The sequence below is a fragment of the Echinops telfairi genome, unplaced genomic scaffold, assembly GCF_000313985.2.
Source record: "Echinops telfairi isolate 266 unplaced genomic scaffold, ASM31398v2 ScPeMD7_655;HRSCAF=1070, whole genome shotgun sequence".
Classification (NCBI taxonomy): domain Eukaryota; kingdom Metazoa; phylum Chordata; class Mammalia; order Afrosoricida; family Tenrecidae; genus Echinops; species Echinops telfairi.
This window is the reverse complement of record NW_022104553.1, coordinates 35,178,823-35,184,954: the sequence shown is the minus strand read 5'-3', so window position 1 is coordinate 35,184,954 and position 6,132 is coordinate 35,178,823.

Below are 6,132 nucleotides of genomic sequence, written 5' to 3'. Positions count from 1 at the left end.
CCCCAGACCCCCATCGCCATTTTAATACTACAAGGGATGAGCTTGTATTTAGCAATATGAGAGAGAGCAGAGAGAGCAGGGTTCAATTTTATTTACTACAGTGCAGGCTGTATCTGGTGCAATGAAAAATCAATTCAGCCCCACAAAGTGAAGAGTGAGGAAAGAGTTTCTGCACAAAACCATTGCAAAAACAGAAATGGAAAGATCTCCTTTATTCTCTAAACACCAGCTTTGGTGTGTATGCAAATTATAGTTTACATATGTATTGTAAACGTGAACTGTCATGTGCACACATTCCATTTCCAAGGGCAGGGGTATTTGGATCTTATAAAAGGATTAAAGAAAATTTGCTCAAACCTATGGGAAACAGAAGGATTTCTCTCAAGCTGTCTCCCTCAAATAAATGCCAGACTTAGCTGCTTGTGAATGACTATACACTTGGAGATCATCAGGAGTAGATTAAGGGTCATTCTCCCTAAGAGCTATCAGCTGTCTAGACCAAGCAGACACCACTGTTTATCCCATAACAAGTAGGGCCCACTCCCTTCAGATAAGGATAGTAGTTGTCTGTTTCCTTGTAGGAGACATCAGAGAGGTCAAACCTGCCCAAAGATAACCAAGGTTAGACTGCCATCATGAATCTAGGGTCTGCCCATCTTGTCACATGTATACCCCTAGCTCATCTCCTTCCTGTTACGCTTATGCCTATCATAGATCCCCTTTCTACAATGTGTATCCCTATTGTGCTGCCCCTTCCTGTGACATGTGATTCTGTAATCATGTCCCCCTAAAGTGATATAATGCTTGGTTAGCAATAAAGGAGAGGCTCCCCGGTTCTCATTCCCTGAGGCTGCTCCTGCTCTCATGGCCAGGTTCCCCCCCACGAGGACCACCAAGCGGGGCTGAGGTGAGCATGCTACCATGAATTGTGCCTGACTCCATTTATTCTAATATCTCCCCTACCTTTCATGCTCTCTATGACTTTACTATAAACTTTACTTATCATCGCTGTACAATTGCGCCTACCGGACCTGTGATGATTTGTGGGGGATCCCCCTCTCCTTCACCCCACACAAACCAAGCTTAGATAAATTTTATTCAACAAAGGTGTTTTCAGCAGTTGCAAATTATCTTAAGAGAAAAGAAGCATTAACTATCACCAAGTCCTTTTTCTTCAAGGCCGGCTTCTTTAGAATGTCACATTTTAGAATCTTGCATGCTCAGTTCCTGGGCCTCGAGTTTTTTTTTTAATAACAAAATTTAAAATTGTGAGTTAGGTAACGGTTTCACATTCCAGATAATCAATTTTGTATTCAACAGTTAAACCTATGTAGTAACCCCATTACCTTAACCCACTTCCTCTGATAGCTCTTCTCTCTTTTTTGGATTTCTGTCTTCCCCTTCAAGTTAATACCTGTCACCTCTTTAGCTGATTGCTTCAGGTTCCCTCCCTAGTTCCCCTCCTCATTGGTAACCTCCAATATCTGTTCCCTTTGATATAAACATCTCCCCAACCCCCTTATAACAATGGTCTTATACAATATTTGCACTTTTGTGATTGACTACTTTCACTCAACATAGTATTCTCCAGGTCCGTCCATGCTATGAGGTGCTTTGTGGTTTCACCATTGATTTTATGTGATGCATAGTACTCCACTGTGCGTATGTACCCAAGCTTCTTTATCCATTCTTCTACTGATGGGCATTTGGGTTGTTTCCATTTTCTTGCTATTGTGAACAGTGCTGTAACGAACAGGGGTGTGTATGTGTCTACTGGTGCTATGACTTTTACTTCTTTAATGTATATACATAGCAGAGGTATTGCTGAATGGAGACTATTTTTTTCTCTTTTTCATACTGAGTCATCACAATAAAAAACAGTGGCTTCCAAGGGGATCTGCTGGGCCAACTAGATTCAAGGCAGAGGGATCCGCTCAGAAGTTATGGAGACTTGATTTTAACTCCAGAGGGTCAACCCTGATAGACTTTCTTGATGGGCAGAGGAAGAACACAGGTTTATTAGGAAGAAGTTTTAAGAAAATTAAGAACTGCTTTGATAAGAAAAAATCCAGGAAAATTTCACTGAGGAATTTTTTCCCCTTCCATTATTAAAATACACCCGCTCACTCTTTGAGGCGGCTAGCAAGGCCTGTCGTATAAGAATCTCATTAGGACATCTTCACTCACCTTAAAGCTCTGATCTTGCCAATTCAGACTTCTTTTTAGTCTTTTTTGTTCCCCAATATGCCTCTGTGGTGGATAAGCAAACAGCAGCCTTGTCTTTGGAGGCACCCAGAGATTTACTGAAGACAGAAATTTTGTCTCACCAGCCCTTTTATTGGAAGAACCAAAATCTCAGTAATCAAGAAGCAAAAGCTTCCTTTAGAAATGACTACTAAATGCCTGAATAAACCTGGCTATGCTGGGAGGTATCTTAGTCACTTCTAGTGATGCCAAGCAAATTTAACCTTCTTTCTGGCCCTCTAAGCAAACTGGAAAGTCAATACCTTAAGTTGTTGTCAAAAGGTAGAAGAATGTGGGTGGAGATGTTGGTAAGAAGTAAACACACTAACCATGAAATGTTTCACAGTAAAGAGAAGAAAGATATATGGTTTTTACAAGTTGATACTTGTTTAAATGTTTCTATGACTTTGCAACAATTCTTTTTTATTTGTCCTTGTATATTCTCAATGTAGACTATTTGAATCCCCAGCCACTTCTTGTTAAGATGTTCAAGTTTTCTATACCTTTTAGAAATTAGTCCCTTTTCAAATATGTCATTGTTCCCAACTTTAGATCCAGTCTGTGGGTTCCCTTTTTACTCTTTTGATGATGCACATAAATGTTTAAGTTTTAGGAGGTCCACTATTTGTTCACTTTAAATATGTTTGAGAGTGTATTAGAATTCTTTTGAAATTGTTTTGTTGAATTTTCTACAAACTTTTTGAAATTCCCTCATGTTTATGCCATATCTTAGGGGACAGTGCTGGAATGATCTAGGGAGGCGGCAAAAACAGATACCTACACTTAATCTGGGATTATAGTACAGAAGTTTTTTTTTTTTAATCATTTTATTGGGGGTTCGTACAACTCATCACAATCCATCCATCCATCCATCCATTGTGTCATGCACATTTGTACATTTGTTACCCTCATCATTCTCAAAACATTTCCTTTCTACTTGAGCCCTTGCTATCAGCTCATTTTTTGTCCTCCCTTCCCACTCCAACCCCCTCATGAACTCTTGCTAATTTATAAATTATTTTGTCATGTCTTATACTGTCGGACGTCTCCCTTCACCCACATTTCTGTTGTCCATCCACCAGGGAGGGGGTCATATGTAATCAGTTCCCCCTTTCTACCTCACCTGCCCTTCACCCTCCTGGTATCATCACTCTCACCACTGATCCTGAAGGGTTCATCTGTCCTGGATTCCCCATGTTTCTAATTCCTATCTGTGCCAGTGTACATCCTCTGGTCTAGCCAGATTTGTAAGGTATAACTGGGATCATGATAGTGGTGGGAGGAAACATTTAAGAACTAGAGGAAAGTTGTATGTTTCATCATTGCTACCCTGCATCCTGACTGGCTCGTCTCCTCCCTGAGACCCTTTTGTAAGGGGATGTCCAGTTGCCTACAGATGGGCTTTGGGTTCCCACTCTGCACTCCCCCTCATTCATTATGATATGATTTTTTTGTTCTTTGATGCCTGATATCTGATCCCTTCGCCACCTCGTGATCACACAGGGCTGTGTGCTTCTTCCATGTGGTATTTGTTGCTTCTGAGCTAGATGGCCGCTTGTTTACTTTCAAGCCTTTAAGACCCCAGATGCTATATCTTTTGATAGCCGGGCACCATCAGCTTTCTTCACATTTGCTTATGCACCCATTTTTCTTCAGCGATCGTGATGCGAAGGTGAGCATCATGGAATGCCAGTGTAATAGAACAAAGTGTTCTTGCATTTTGGGAGTACTTGAGCCGAGGTCCAATGTCCAACTGCTACCTTAATACTAAACCTATAAATATATGCACATGATTTATTTCCCCATCATAATATATATATTTACATATGTACATGCCTGTATTTAGACCTTTATAAATGCCCTTTGCCTCCTAGTTCTTTCCTCTATTTCCTTTTACTTTCCTCTTGTGCCACTATCATGCTTAGCCTTCATTTGGGTTTCAGTAATTCCTGTTACATTACTCTTGATCAAGCCCTATCAGGCCTCCTACACTCTTCTCACCGATTTGGATCACTTGTTGTTCCCTTGTTCCTGGACTTAATGCCGCTTCCTTTCCCCCCACCTCCTCCTCTCCCATGTCTTCCTGGAACCATTGGTCCCATTGTTTTCTCCTCCAGACTGTTCATCCAGCCTATCTTATTTAGTCAGACCTGAGGAGATAATAACATGTACAAAAACAAGACAGAGCAAAAAAAAGCAACAACAACAAAAAATAAAACAACAAAAAGCCAATGATAAAACAACACAAAAGAAAAGTCTGTAGTTAGTTCAAGGACTGTTCCTTGGCTTTTAGGGGTGTTTACCGGTTGAGTCTGATGGGGTGCCACGCCCTGGCCCCAAAGTCTATTTTTGTTATTCCCTCAGGACATCTTTGCTCTGCTCCCCTTGCTGTTCTGTTGCATGCCCTTAGTGTTTTGCCTCAGTGTGGTGGGGTCAGATCAGGTGCAATTCCCAGTGTCTCCAGTGTTGTCCCTTGTAAGGCTATGGGTCAGTGAGGGATGTTGTGTCTCATAGTGGTGCCGGCCATATGGTCCTCTGCATTGGCTGCTCTGAGCGGGGATATTGTCCTCAAGGTTTGGTGGGCCAGGTTGTGCTCCACTCTCTTCCTCCTCCATTTCCTCCCGTGTGCTCTGATCAGACATGTCCCTCTCCTTGAGCTGTAGCTTCAGTGCTGTCCTCTGAGGTAAATTCTTCTGTGGGGTGGGGTGGCTGTCCACGTAGTTGGGATAGGAGCCAGCCCCTCAGACTTCTCTGTGATTCATGCCGGTAAGTTGCATTCACATCTTGGAGCACCGGGTAGTATAGAAGTTTTTAATTGCTAGGGAGCACTAATCCACCCCCCACGCCCCCACCCCCGCTAAAAAAGGGGCAGTAGTTCAAATAAATTTGGGAACCTATATATTAGGGATTCTATAGATGCCCCTATTTTTTAAAAATGATGTTTATAGTTTTCGGTTTGACATTTAGATCTTTTTGTCCGTCTAGCTTTTGTATATGGTAAGATATATGGATTCAATTTCATTAATTTTTTTGCAAGGGACAGCCAGTTTGGCCAGCATAATTTTTAAAAATAATTTTATTAGGGGCTCATACAACTCTTATCACAATCCATACACACATGAATTGTGTAAAGCGCATTTGTACATTCATTACCCTCATCATTCTCAAAACATTTCCTCTCCATTTAAGCCCCTGGAATTAGGTCCTCATTTTTCCGCTCCCTCCCCCATGAGCCCTTGATAATTTATAAATTATTATTTTGTCATGTCTTGCCCTAACCGATGTCTCCCTTCACCCACTTTTCTGTTGTCCATCCCCCAGGGAGGAGGTCACATACAGTTCCTTGTAATCGGTTCCCTCTTTCCAACCCACTCTCCCTCTACCCTCCCAGTATTGCTACTCACACCACTGGTCTTGTAGGGATCATCCGCCCTGGGTTCCCTGTATTTCCAGTTCCTATCTATACTAGTGTACATTGTCTGGTCTAGCCAGACTTGCTAGGTCGAATTCCGAGCATGATAGTGGGAGCGGGGAGGAAACATTTAGGAACTAGAGGAAAGTTGCATTCTTCATCGTTGCTACATCGCATCCTGACTGGCTCACCTCTTCACCAAGACCCCTCTGCAAGGGGATCTCCAGTGGCCTACTCATGAGCTTTGGGTCTGCACTCCGCACGCCCCATCATTCACTATGGTAAGATTTTTTTGTTCTGATGATGCCTTATACCTGATCCCTTCTACACTGCGTGATTGCATAGGCTGGTGTGCTTCTTCCATGTGGGCTTCTGAGCTTGATGGCTGCTTGATTACCTTCAAGCCTTGATTACCTTCAAGCCTTTAAGACCCTAGACGCTATACTTTTTGATAGCCGGGCACCATCAGCTTTCTT